Source organism: Dendrobium catenatum, unplaced genomic scaffold, assembly GCF_001605985.2.
Source record: "Dendrobium catenatum unplaced genomic scaffold, ASM160598v2 fragScaff_scaffold_716, whole genome shotgun sequence".
In the NCBI taxonomy this organism is placed as follows: domain Eukaryota; kingdom Viridiplantae; phylum Streptophyta; class Magnoliopsida; order Asparagales; family Orchidaceae; genus Dendrobium; species Dendrobium catenatum.
In genome coordinates this window covers 13241513-13257221 of record NW_021319178.1, presented here as the reverse complement: position 1 = coordinate 13257221, position 15709 = coordinate 13241513, and positions in this window count along the sequence as shown.

Genomic DNA, 15709 nt, shown 5'->3' with positions numbered 1-15709 from the left:
TATAATAGGTAGATTGAGTTGTAAAAATGTAAAGTGTTGTAAAATATTTAAAAATTATTGCTTTTATAAACTTGTAGATTCTAGAAGAAAATGATTATTCTTTCTTTGAAACTGTATAGAAGTCTTAGGAGCTATAAGATTTGAAGACTAAAGCAAGAAATTATATTTTAATTTACTTTATAGAGGAGTAGAAATTCAAGCATATTATGGTGGAGCTTAGCAACCTTTTTTTACAGTAAACCCTGATTTGTATTTTCCATTATAAATAAATAAATAAAAGTTTTAATTTTATATTATTTCATAAATCATACATCATGCATTATGCTAGTTAGGTACATTTACATATTAAATAGTCCTGATTAAATTTTGAACCAAAACCTTGATTATAGTTAAATAAAGAGCTTTCCATCTTGCATTCATAAGACATTGAATGACACATAGGATGTTAGCTAGTGGTTCACTTCAAGAAGACATAAGTCAAATTGTATATGCACCCTCAATATCTCTTCGAGAGGGTTATCCCAATCCTAAATAAATTATAAACTTAAACATGAAAAAAGTTAAATCTTAGAAAGCTTTATACCTTTCAATTTAATAATTCAATCTAAACTTAAATTTTTAATCAAATCTTTTTAAATCTAAAAAGTCTAGTCTCCATTTTAATCAAGAGTTTTGTCAAAAATTATCTTGAGATGTAATTAACTATGGAAGCACATACAATTAGTTAATATTAGTTCTAGTTCTTGATTTCCTATAGGGGTTCTTGATTATAGTTAAATATCTTGCTTTAGTTCTTTAAAGTAGGGAAAAAAATCTTTTGACACAGGCTAAAGCTTTTTCTTTTTATTAGTTTCATTTTCAAAATTATAGGTGAATGCTACTTTTATCTTTCAAGATGAATTTTATATTCCCTATGTTGTGTTTGATTATGAAAGTAAACATCATTTATCTTTTCAAATAAATAGTGAAACATTAGTGTTTTTTTATTAGTTCTTATAATGTTAGCTATGCATATTTGATTAAAGAAATATAAAGAAAATCAATGGTTACAATTTCTTTGTCCATAGGATTTTTTAGATGACTCTAATGGGGATTGATTTTTCCCTTCAAATTTAGTGTAAACTAGTCTTTTTTTATATACAAAGATTTGATCGAGAATTTCAGTTTATTTAGACATTATTTATAAAACCAATGTTCAATTTTTGAGGTATAATATTTTATATTTGTCCTAATTTGTAAAATCCAAGTTTAATTTTTGAGGTCTACTATATTGAATTGATCCTTTATTTGTAAAACTCACGTTCAAATTTTGAGTTATAATAATTTGTAGTGGTCCTTACCTATACAACCTATGTTTAATTTATGAGTTCTAATGTACTAAATTTTTTTAACCTATAAAACCCATGTTCAATTTGTAAGGTCTAATATACTAAATTTATCCTTTATCTGTAAAGCTCAAGTTCAATTCTTTGATCCAATATATTGTATAATAATAAGGTTCAGATCCTTCATTTTAAATCTTCAAATTTAAATCTAGATTCAAGTCATTTTAATTCTAAAATATCTTAATTCCAATTTCAATACTTCCCTAGTCTAATGCCTTTTTTATTGGATCATGATTCAAATCACTTCGAATTCAAATTTAAATTCCAAAAACATTCCAAATTAAAATTTCTCTGGTGACTCAATAAATTTAGTTCAGTATATCTTGTTCCAATATTTAGTTTGAAGTCAATGAGTTCATAAACTGATACATAATTCAACTTTAAATTTAGAAAGAATGGCTGATAAATTAATCTTTTACTTTTCTGGTAACATGAACATTTCTTTGGTTAGTCATCGTCAGAGAAACGTAACATAATCAAGAAATAAAGAATCTAGTAATAACTGTGAACATACCATAATTTTTTACACTTAAACTAATTATACAGGATATAATCGAGGGCGGGTCTGTAGCTTTCCCCGTAGCTACTAAACCCTCTATCTTTTCTCATAAACTAGGTGGAAGCCATTTCCAATGATTATTGGGTGGAAGGCATTTCCATCCATTGTTTCCACTAAGGTAGATGAAACCATCATCAAAATTATAAACTTTCCACCTTCTGCATTCTATAAACAACCAGTTGTCCCTTCCTTATCTAAGTGGAAGAGTAAGTTTAAGATGAATCTTGAAAGACATGTTAATAACCGTGCCTCTAGTGTTGGATAAAAAGAAAAGGGTAAATATAAGGTTAACTTTGAGGTTGAAGAAGGTGATACACCAGACCTAACTCAACGTCTATTAGATTAGCAGAATAAAAAAGATGAACAAATCTCTAGGTTGGAAAAGAAGATGGAAGAGATGATGAAATTCATGGCCACCATACAAAATAAAGAATTTCTTTCATTAAATGAACAAATAGAGTCACCTCTAGATGAATCTATATAGGTAAATAGCAAAAATAAAGAAGTTAGTAAAGATGAAGCATAAAATAAATTGGAAAAACTAGAAAGGGAGTCAATTCAATATGCTAATATAAAGAAAATGACAGAATAACATGTTAAAGAAGCTATAGCATAGTCTCTAGGTACCTCAGATATTTTAAGGGGTATACTATAACCAAAGGAATACCATTTAGTCCAATATCCAAAAAGATTAGTGCCACCTTTGTTCAAGAACTTTGATGGCACGGGTAACCCAATATAACATCTCACACACTTTAGAGCTAGTTGTTGTAATGCTGAAGGTGGTGATGCACTATTATTTTGATAGTATGTTAGTAGCTTATCTAGAAATACATTTGATTGATATGCTAAATTGCCTAATGGTTTAGTCCATACCTTTAAAAAATTATAGAGTCTATCCATTAAAAGATTTATAAGAGCATATCACATTACCATTGGGGATTTAGCTATAGAGAAACAAAAACCTGGTTAAAATTCAATAGACTATATTTTGAGATGGAGAACTCTTAGCATCAGGTATAAACTACATTTGCAAGAATAATATGCTATAGGAATTCTACTGAAGAATATTCCTGGTCCAATATCTATTCTATTGAAAGGTTTCACAATCAAGACATTTTAGAAGATATTATGAAAGGCCTCTATTCTACAAGAAGAAGCTTCTAAGTTATCCTTTCTAAAAGATTAATCTTTGGTAAAGGTAAAGAAAATAAAACCTCAAAAGGTATTTTAGAATAAATTAAATGTGCCACATGATTTATTTTAATATTTTTTAATCAAATATTAATAGGTAAGCATTATACAATCTCAAAAGATAGACTAATGTTTCACTATTGATTTTAAAAGAAAATTGAAATTTACTTTTAAATCCAAACTTATTATGAGGAATATAAACATCATCTCGAATGATTAACCTATTATGTTTAATTTAAATGAATAAACCATGGTATAAAGCTATAGTCTGTATCCACAGGATTCTTCTCCCATCTCATGGGATTAAGATTGGTTTTCTTTTGTGGGGTTCTAGACCCCCTATAGAGGCAAGCCTCTATAATTAGTTACATCTCAAAAAAGAAAACTCTTAATTAAAGTGGGGACTAGACCTTTCAAGTTTATAAAGATTTAATCAATATTTTTAGTTTAAAAATCCTAAGGTAGGATTTAAATTTAGATTGATATTTAAAATTTATTTATGATTTGGATAACCCTCCTAGGGAGGAAATTTAGGGAGATGTGTATACAATCTGGACTTATGCCAACTTTGAGTGGGTTGCTAGCTAACCTCCTAGAAGTAATCCATTGTCTTATGAATGCAAGATAAGAAAGCTCTAAATCTAATAAATTAAGGACTTTTAGTTTAATATTTAATCAAGACTCTTTATTATGCAGATGCACCTATCTAGTGTAGCTTTAACTTAAAGACATCCTAGATTCTAAATATTATTTTTAGTTAACACTAAACTTCTAAAACTTTATAGGTCCATATTTTTTAGAAAAATCCAATCACATAACGGCCTTAAACCCATAAGAAAAAATAGAGCAGCCTCGTCGCTTAGCCCCCCAATCTATTGACCCAGGCTTGTATGCTTTGGTTTGATGTACTTTGTAAAAATTTAAAATACATATATGTATGCATGTCAGGATAAATGTATTCATTTATACGGTACCACTACTATATCAACCCAAAACTAGTATGCATGTTTCTATAAAGTTTTAAACATGCTCACTGAAAGAAACCTTTTAAAAGGGTACTCTCTAATGCAAATCTACTATGCGTATGAATGCTATGCATGTAATATGAAGCAGTATGATACAATATTTTATAAATAAATTTTTTATTCATTTTTTTAATATATAGTACAAACTAGTATCTATTAAAAATTAAGATGGCCAAGCTCCACCATAATAGGCTTGGATTTCTATCTCTACACAATATATATTTGTATGTGTCTAGTGAGAGAAATCTCATCATTTTGATTTTGAATTTCTGATTCGCAGGTAATCCGCAATCGGCGAAGATGGTCATACCTGACTGCCTGCAACTTCTTACCGGCGGCTATCAACAGTCTGCTTCCAATTCAAGTTCATCCGTCAAATCCATTGTCCAATGAAATGACAAGGTGAGAATTGATTCTATCGATCAAATTTCTACAAGACCTCATTCAAGTCTGGTGATCAGAGAAGGATTTAGACCTCCATTGCGGCAAGAAGCTATTGTAGAAGTCAAAGGAAAAAGTTTAATGAAAGTTCAACAAGAATCGACCGTCATCCCAAAATCAAAACCTGACTCTCTTCAGAGTATAAGTAAAGATGCTTCTTCTTCTTCAGGTTTGGTTTTAAAATTTAACAAGTTTGTGGGAATTCATGAAGATGGTGATCAGAATCAGATTAGTTGAAACTTATTGGTTAAATTTGAAAATGATTTTGATGTTAATGAGATAGCTATTGAGAGAAATGAAAATCCAGCACCTAAATACAGCTTTATTTCTACTTGGAAGAAGACTCAACATATCAAGCTGAATTATAATATGGAATCAACACAAAGGACTGAGGATGGAATTGCTGTAAAATTAAATTTTGATTTGGAGCATTCCAGTTCTCAAATCTTAAAGAATTCTCTTGTGATTAAATATCTAGGGAATGATATTCCATTTTCTGTATGTAGTTTAGAACTCCGAAGGCAATGGGGTAAGTTTGGAAATTTTCATTTAACAACACTTGGACTTGATTGGATTCTATGCTCTTTCAAAAACACTGAATCAATGGAGGAAGTTCTAAGTGGTGCACCTTGGTATATTGGAAATCACACTATTGGCATGGATAAGTGGTCTACCTCATTTTCCCCAGAATAATTAAAAGGTCTCACTTCGCCAGTCTGGATTCGATTTCATTTCTTACCGTTGAGTTCTTGGGATGAGGAGAATATCACTAGAATTGCTTCAATGATTGGAGTTCCAATGTTTCTTGATAGAAATTCTTTTAAATGGGGAAAAAGAGAATATGCACGAGTTTGTGTCCGAATTAATCTTGAAAATAAATTATCAAAGGGAGTTTGGATAGAAGGACTTCAAGGAAGATTATATCAAAAAGTTGAATATGAGAAGATGACTTCTCTTTGCTGCCATTGTGGTAGAGTTGGACACAATAAGTCTATTTTCCCTGAAATCAAATCTATGAATAATAAGGAAAAGAATGCTGTTATAACAAATAATATGAAGATGGATAAAAGTAATCCTGTTGAAGATGTTCCAAAGCAATAAGAGGATGATGAATATGGCCCCTTGATTCATTTAAATTTTAGGAATAAAAGATTCAAAAATTTTAAGAAGAATGTAGGAACAATGGTGTGGAAGAAGCAGCAATATAAACCAATTGGTACTGTTGTTCAGAATCAGAATAAAAAATACAGGAGATGCAAATGGAAAATGAAAGTTCAGAAAAGCTACAGGTTCTAACTAAAAAACAGTCTGACTTTGAGGAATTTGGTAATACATAGGTTTTGAAAAAACCCAAAACTCTTACTGGTATTTGTGTTAATAACAAATATAACATTTTGGCTGATGATCATGGATAAGGAGAAGTAATTGAAGTTGCTGAAGTATAAGGTATAAACAGAACTGAAGGTGCTAATGAAGTATTATTTTTTTCAGCAAAAATTTAATTAAGTAATTCTGAAAAAGTTATTTGTTAAAGGAGATCAAGCAGATTTTGAGCCTTCAATGACATATTCAAGTAAAAAAAAAATTGGCAAAAGAATTGAAATCATTGAGCCTGATTGAAGCTGCTCATATATAGAGGAGAGGGGAAATTAAGTGTGGCAAGATAGATGGGGACTCTTCCCCTAATGGTATTTAATGTCTTCCTTTATTTTCTGGAATTGTAGGGGGCCTAGAAAATGGGAGGCCTCTCTATATCTTAGAGAGATTGTGAAGGATAATGATGGGTTTTTTATTGGTCTTACTGAGACTAAGATGTCTAGCATTGATAGAAGCGATTTTAATTTTCTCATTGGAAGTGATTGGGATTTTTTCATCATCTTACTGAGGGAACCTCGAGTGGGATTCTTGTTTTATGGAATAAGAATGTTGTTTCTTTTGATGTAGTTGAACATTCTTCTCAAGTAGTCATTTGGGTTCTTAGCAACCCTTCATTGGGTACTTGGAATGTGGCAATAGTTTATGGTAGCAAAGATTTGCATGTAAGAAGAAGTATGTGGGAAATGCTTGAAAAGTGTTTGTCGTGTAATATACCTTCTATCATTGGAGGTGATTTTAATTGTATATTATCAAAATATGACAAGAGAGGGGGAAAAAGGTTCCTTTTTTCTAAGGGACCAAAGGAGACGAAACTTTTTATGACAAATGACAAATAATGATTTCCATGATATAGATTTTGTTGGACCAAGATTCACTTGGTGCAACAACAAAGAAGGTGCCGCTAGAATATGGGAGAGGTTAGATAGATGCTTTGTTGAACTCTGTAGCATTGCAAAAGACTCCTATGACAAAGTTCGACATTTACCAAGGGTGGCTTCGGACCACAATCCTATTACCTTTAATATGTTTGAGCTTCAATATAAACAATCTAAAATTATTAGATTTGAAGATACTTGGAAATCATATCCTGGAGCTTGGAATATGATCTTGAATTCATGGAAGAAAACAGATTTTGGAAATCATGCAGAAGTATTACAAAGGAAGCTTAGAAGAACATTGAAGTCTTTATTCTTTTGGAATAAGAATAAATGCAGAAATCTGAATTTACTAAAGGAAAATTTGAAGAAGGGCATATTGTTTCTACAATTGGAGGAATCTATTGAAGATGGGCTTACGGTGAAGAAGCTGAAATTACTTAGAGCTAAAGTACATGAGCTCAATGTTACTTTGGGGAGGTTATCTACTTGGTGGAACCGAAGAGCTAAAGCTAGATGGCATGAAGAAGGTAAATCTAATTCCAATTTTTTCCATAAATTTTCTTCAACAAAGAAAAATGGTAATCTTATAAGAAAAATCAAAGATGATAATAATAATCTCTTGGACGACTTTGAGCACATTGAAGTAGTTTTTCATGAGTTTTTTGTGAAGAAATGGAAGGCTAGAGAATGCAAGCTTACAGGTTGGCCATATTTTCCTAAAATCTAGAGAATTTCTCAATCAGATATTGAATTTATGAATGTAGAATTTACTAAGGAGGAGTTAACTAATGTTGTCTTTCAACAAGGTAATAATGAATCTCCCGTTCATGATGGTATTACTAAATATTTTTTTAAATTTTATTGGAAAATCGTGAAAGGTGAAACGTGGACAGTAATAGATAGCTTTTTCAAAACTGGTTTTATGCATGCTAAGTGGAGAGATACAATGATTGTATTAGTCCCCAAGATGAGAAATCCAATTGTTCCAGCTAACTATACACCTATAAGTTTTTGTCAAACTACTTATAAGTTAGTGGCAACTATGATCATTAATAGATTGAAAGGATGCATCACTAAAATTATTTCTGAAGAATAGATAGCATTCATTCATGGGAGATCGATATCAGACCATTGTTTATTATCTCATGAGGTCTTCAACAAATTTAGAATTTCAAAAAATAAGAAAGGAATGATGGCAGTCAAACTAGACATGGAACAAGCCTACGATAACATGAGTTGAGATACTTTGAATCAAGTCTTAAAACTGTTTGGATTCCCTTCAAAGATTTTTTTGCTAATAATGGAATGTGTTAGGGATGTCAGATTCTCTTTTTTATTAAATGGTAAAGTTTCTAATTGGATTAAATGGGTTTCGTCAAGGATGCCAATTATCTCCTTATTTAGTCATCATGTTTTCTCAGTTATTATCAAATGCAATTGAACAAAGAGGACAAGAGTTGGGAATTCAAATCTCACCAAGAGCTCAAAAGGTTACACATCTTTTATATGCTGATGATGTTTTGATTTTTGCTGAATCTTCTAATAAACTAGCCAAAGTTTTGAAGAATATTGTTGCTGATTTTTGTTCATGGATGGGGTTGAAGGTGAATAAATCAAAATCCCAAATCTTATTTAGTAATGCTACCAACCATTCAAGTAAGAATCAAGTAATGCAGATTTTGGGTTTTAAAGTGGTCAAGGAACTACACTATTTAGGTGTTAAAATGGTCCTGAGAAGAATGATAAAATCTGATTTTCAATGTTTGCTGGATAATGTTTTGCAAAAGCTAAATGCTTAGCGAAGCAAATTTCTTTATATGGCTGGTAAGATAACTCTTGCAAAGTCTTCTCTTTTATCACATCCAAATTTTATATCAACACATTCTTTGGTTCCAAAGAAAATTCTTCATATAGTTGACAAATGTGGAAAAGAATTCATTTGCCATAAAAGTAATTGAAAAAGAGGATTGCATTATATATCCTAGGAGGAGTTGTGTAAATCGAGATCTGTTGGAGGGATGAATTTTCATTAAGCTATTCTTAGAGCTGACCCTCTTAGGTTGAGATTAACTTGGCATTTTATTCAAAAACCAAATTTTTTTACTTCATAGAAACATTATTGATAAGTATGGTGATAATGTTTTTAATGTTGATAGAAGAAAAGGAGTTTCTATGGCATGGAAAATATTAACAGATGGTGGTAAATTTTTAAAACCATTGTTAAGATGGAAAGTGGTGAATGGAAGGAAAATTAATGTTCTAAAAGACATATGGGTGTTAGATAAATGTTTGGGCTCTTGGCCAACATTTGCTGATTGTGTAGGATTGGAAGATATAATGCTCAATCAATTCATTTCTATGAATGGTAGATGGGATGTGGAGGAACTTCAACGGTTCTTTCATAAGGATCTTATTTTTCTAATCTTGCAAATTATGATCAATTACACTATTGAAGCTAATTATATGGAAGTGATATACCATCATACAAGTAGAACTATTACTGCTCTTTCCTATGAAGAATCCTTAAACCATGGCATTGTAGAAGGAGATTTTAGATTCTCAAACTGGTTAAGAAAATTGAAATTGAATCCTCGGGTGAAGTTGTTTTGGTGGAGAATGAGTAAGTTTTCAATCCCTACAAATGAGTTTCTTAAATGTAGAAAACTAAGCAACAATGATTTAGGTGCAATAGGATGTCAAGAAGTAGAGAATTTTGGTCATATTGCAGTCCATTGTAAATGCTTGATGGAGATCTTTCTAAAGTTGCAAGAGTGGGGATTTAGCATTCCTACATTTCAATCATTGGAAGAATGTTTGAGAGAACTAAAAAGTATTTCTATTTCCTCTTCAAATACAGTCAAAATGTACTGTACTACAGTATATTTATCTTGGAAAAATAGAAATGAAAAGGGTTACGGTAAGCCTACTCTTTCAAGCTCAGTTATTGCAGTGAATGTGTTATCTATAACAATGATTCATTCTAATCCAATACTAGATAGATGGGGTGTTAATCTCCTTAGGGAGTTGCAAAATATTTGGCACCCTCCACCGCTAGGTTGGATCAAAATAAATGTTGATGCATCTCTTTTAAAATCAAACCTTGCTGGAATTGGAGGTATATTTAGAAATCACATAGGAAGGTTATTACTTGCTTTTGGGGAAGAAAGAACACATTGGGATGTAGCACAACTTGAGATGGCGACTGTTTTGACTATAAGGAAGTTCATTCAAAGTTGGATGATAGATAACAAAGGAGTAATAATTGAAGGTGATAACTACAACATCATCAAGTTTATTCAAGATTCTTTGAATAAGGCAAAATGGCAAAACAACAATTGGATGGCTGAAGATTTTTTGTTATTAAATGATTTCAATAAGGTAATCTTCCACCATGTTCCTAGAGACTGTAATAAGGTTGCCGATCTTTGTGCTACTTTTACTTTAGAAAATGATTTCTTATTTGATAGTTCTTTTTTTTGCTAACATCCCTCTTCTTTATCTAGTTTGTTAAAGAAGGAATGTGAGCCTTTTCTTTAGCTTGTAATTAGTTCTTTTTTCTAGTGTAACAAGCTGTGATATTTGGATAACTGCAAGTTTTATTATTATTAAATGCTATTTAATATTGTATTTTTAACTTGTTTCATGTTAAAGAGGTTTTATTTCAATTTAAATTTAGTATTTTAATATTTAAGATTTATTTGAAGTGTTAAATTATTTATATTAAGTTTTAAAAAACTTAGCACTTAATAGACCCCAAGTGTAAGGAGTTATTGATCAACAAGTCCTAGGCTCATATTTATAATACACTTGATCTCCCTTAAGGGATCAAATCCAATATGAGTCCTTTATTTTACTTTGGTATTTTAATGATTTTTGTTTTTAAGATTCTTGTCAATTGATCACTTTAAGAACTTGAAGTTCTCAATTGAAAGATGTTTTTTTTTTTTTTAAAGAAGCAATCAGCTACATTAATAACTAAATAAACTAATACAAAGTACAATCTAGTAGCATATGATTCCTCCTTTAATAACCTAATAAAATAATGAGGAATCTTATTCATACTAATGTCTTCCCAAATAAAGGAACTAAAAATATCATATTTAGCACATAATATGCTAACTTATTACACTTCCTATCTATACAATAAAAAAATACATAATTAAAATCCTTGATAAAAGAAAGGTTCCCCAACTCCCGTCTGCCTCTCCTAACAGCATTTTGATGAAACTTGATAATGTTTTTGTTGTCACCTTTAATGATTAGACCCTTATAAAAAAAATCCAATCTTTAATAACATCCTTGATAGATTGAATAGCTAGAAGCTCCAATCGGGAAACATCCCAATGAACACAAGCTTGTCTAAATGCCAGCAGAAATCTACCCTTATAGTCTCAAAAAACACCACTAATCCCAGCTTTGTAAGATGGTAATAATGATGCATCCACATTAACTTTGATCCAATTGGGTGGAGGAGGATGCCAATGATTAACCAACAACTTGAAAGGCTGATTAGCATCCTAGTGGCCCGAGTTAAAATAATTATAAGATGCTGAAAATGCAACATAACTAATAGAATTAGCCGCATTCACCGAAGGACTACCCTCAATGCCTCTGTGAACCAGCTCATTCCTTTCCTTCTAAGAGAAGAAAATAGTATTTCAAAACAATTTAACTAACCAAGTATTCTGAATAGCTAGCCACGTTCAACAATCTTCAAAAGATTCAAATGCTAGAATTCCAAAACCCCATCTATTTAAGTGTTGAACGACCTCTTTCAACTTATTGCATTTGGTTACAATAAGATCAATGTCTTCAACTTCATCAGAGCTCATTAGACACTTATTATTCCATTGTAATCTTCTATATGATAAGAAGTGGTTAGTAGGAATAACATTATTTAGAATTCTCCAACCGAAGGTCTCCACCCGAGGAATAGCCTTAGCTTTTTTCATTCATACCTAGTTTTGAAAATCAGATTGATCTTGCTCCAATGCCTCAATTGCCATTATAGAAATCAACTTTCTAGATTTTTATTGAATAAGTTCCATCCTGTCTTCAAAAAGATCTGGCAAAATTTGTATTTTGCGAATGAGATCTACAAGATCCTTCTTAAAGAACTTGTTCAGTTCTCTTTCATCCCAGCATCCATTGGAAATGAACATATCCACCGTCAATTCATTGTTACCATGTGACAGTAAAAATGTCGGGCATCTATTAATAGTTTTATCCATAATCCAAGTATCTTTGAAGAAATCAATAGATTCACCATTATTAATGCTCCATCTAACTATTAGTTTGAGGAATCTCCCACCTTCAGTAATTAATTTCCAAGCAGCTGAGCCTCACTTCTTCAAAATAGAAGCACCACATAGTGGACCATATTTTGAATAAAGAACCATGTGCAAGAACGAGTGGTTGTCATGATTGTATTTCCAAGCAAGCTTATCCCTTAACAGTCCAACTTTGTTTGAACAAGAATGTAATCCTCGGCCTCTATAATTCAATGGCCTACACATCATATCCCATTTAACATAATGTAGACCAACACCTCCACCCCTTTTATTCCAAATGAAGATTAAACTCAACTTATCCATTTCATCTAAGACACCTTTCGGGATCAATGAAAGAGTAGAATGGAAAGTAGGATAAGAGAGAAAAATTGACTTGACAAGAGTGATCCTTCCAACTAAAGAGATGAATTTACCACCCCAAATGTTAAACATTCTCAAGACTTTATCAATAATGAATTGAAAATCTACTCTTACTAGCCTCCTCAAAGCAACTTTAACTCCTAGATAATAGAATTTCTTTCCTGGTTTAAAACCCATAATATGAGAAATATCTCTCCTTTTCCGCCTTCTTACAGCTTTTCAAAACAAAATACCAAATTTATTAATGTTTACCTTTTGACATGCCCAACTACAAAAGTCCATTGAAATACACTTGATCTCCTTCACAACCTTCAACCTGGCTTCTAAGAAAATAATGATGTCATCCGCATAGAGCAAATGTAAAATCTTTTGTCAATTTGGAAAAAAATGAACTCCAATTGACTCACTTAGTTGTAAAAAGGAATTCAATAAGAGTTGAGAAAAAAAAATAAACAAATAGGGTGATAAAGGACTTCCTTGTCGAAAGCCACTTCTAGCATTGATCCAATTAATAAAATTGCCATTAATCAACAAAGAGAAGGTAGGATTTTGAACACATTCCATAATTAAATTAGAAAACTTGATGGGAAACCCAAATTAATCTAAAGCTTTCACCAAAGTTGGCCAGCCCATAGAATCATAAGCTTGCTCCATATATATTTTGAAAGAGACTAGTCCCTTAGAATATTTAGAATACCTGAGCTTGTGAAATATTTCCTGTGCTACAAGAACATGGTCAAATAATGTCCTTCCTTTCAAAAATGTCACTTGCTCTTCAGAAATAAGCTAAGAAATAATAACCGACAATCTATTCAATCGAACCTTATTAGCCACATTATAAATAATGTTGCACAGACTAATGGGTCTAAAATTTGAAGGAGATGTAGGATTAGTCACCTTAGGAATCAACACAATAAGGGTCTCTTTCCACTCCTTACACATTTCCCCTGAATAAAAGAAATGGTTAATCGCATTCCAGAAATCTTCTTTAATAATGGTCCAATAAGATTTAATAAATAAGCAGGAAATGCCATCATTTAAAGAACTCTTTATTCCAACCAACCTGCTTGATAACAATCTCCGCTTCTTCTAAGGAGAACTCTTTGTTCAACATTCTAATGTCATCTTCTTCTAAACATCTCCACGGAGAAGGCCAGCCATCTAGTGAGCATCTTCTATCTCTCCACTTCTCCTTAAAGAACCAAAATAAAACATCTTCAATCTGGTGTTGATCTTCCATAAAAAGCCCATTTTCATCTTTAATCTTGAAGATGAAATTAGAGTTCCTCCTTGCACTAGAAAAAGCTTAAAAAAATTGGAATTACAATCCCCCTCAACCAATCATTTGACATTTACACACTGCCTCCACCACGTATTCAACGAGCCAAGGTTGAATTCAACTCATTTAGTTTTGCTTATTAGGACCAGCTGTCTTCAAATAAAAGACTCCCAAAATATGTTTCTTTTACTTGTAGCTCCAAGATTTCCTTTCTGAGACTTTCCTTTGAAAGATTTAAGTTTTTAAGCTTGGCTTTACTCCAGTAAAACAAAGCCTTTAAATCTCTTCTCATCTTGTCGTTCAGAATTTGAGAAAGACTTCCAAAAGTTTCTTTTTCCAAGCCTCCATCACCACCGCAGCAGAAGCCAGGATAGAAGCCCAAACATCTTAAAATTTGATAATTCTTTGAGACATATGATTGAATTCTAATGGATTTAAAAGGATCGGGCAGTGATCCGATGCTACTATAGCTAAGTTCCTAACCACCATATGATGGGAAGAGCTTATAGCAACTGAGTTTAGAAAACATATGTATAACCTTTCAAGGATTCATTCAACACCAGAATTATTGTTACTCCATGTAAACTTTGGCCCAACACATCCAACCTCATGAAAATTATTACAAGCTAAAAAAGACTTCATTTCTTTAGGTCACTAGGAAAAAGAAAATCTTTTCCCTGCCTTTTTATCCTCCTTAGAAAGAAAACAGTTGAAATCTCCCCCCACCACCATAGGTAAATCTCTAGCAGAATGTAATTCCAACTTCTTTCAAATAGCCCTCCTTCTATATGTATCCTTATTCCCATAGAAAGTAGCGATTCTCCATCTGCCTTTATTAAGAAATTCTAACTCTCTAATTACAACTTGGGGAGAAGATTCTAAAACATAAAAAGAAGTCATGCTATACTTGCATAACACCAAAATACCTCCTGAGAATCCTTCAGAAGGAACTTTGAAAGTAATCCCACTCAGCATCAATCAACGAATTAACATCCCTCCTATCAAAGATGTCAATTTGGTTTCAAGTAACCCCAGAAAAAAGATACCATGATCCTTCACAACCTCCTTGAGATATAGAGAAGCTTACCTCTTTCTAGCTCCTCTACAATTCCAAAAAGTTATAGAAGACATCATTAAACAAGAGGGGAAGATATCCGCACCTTCTCTTTTTGATCACCTTCCACTCCCCTAGTTATAGGAGCCAATTTGATAGGTCCCAATCCTTTGAGCTATTTTGAACCTTTCTTCTTTACATTAGAATATCCACCATATTTATACCCCAACTCAACATTATTACATCAGCTTCCTTTTCCAAGGACCCAAGATGAACTCCTTCTTTAATAAAAAAACATCAGGGGACATCACCATATCCTTATTTTGGCAAACTATCTCCCCTTCCTCAACAACTTGATTTAAGACATTAAATTTGTTAACATCATTAGAAATATTACAAGATTTCAAGATTAGACCCCCTCCAGCTTTCAAAGAAGGTATAAGCAATGAGATGTTCTCAATTAAAGAAAAAAATGAATTTACCTCAACAAGTATCATTTTAGACAGAGAGCTTGATTCACCATTAACTTTAGCCATTTCAGTACCATTTTGATTCCTTTTAGCATCATGGACTTCCATAACTCCATTCACCTTATCAGCATCCTCCTTCAAAGCTCGTAACCAAGTTTTCTTGAAGCTTGAGTTCCCGAACCTACTCTTCCCATAATTGACGTGAATCCAAGGTCCATAACCTGCTTTGCTAGCATTAGTGACATCATCCGCAACCCTTTCAGTAACTCTAGAGTCTTCCTTCTCAGTTGGAATAACATTATTAACCAGATTCTCCATTTGCTTAGAAGCATAATTAGCATCTAAACCAATGTTCATATAAATCTTCTTTGAATGCCCTATCTTACCATAGTTGAA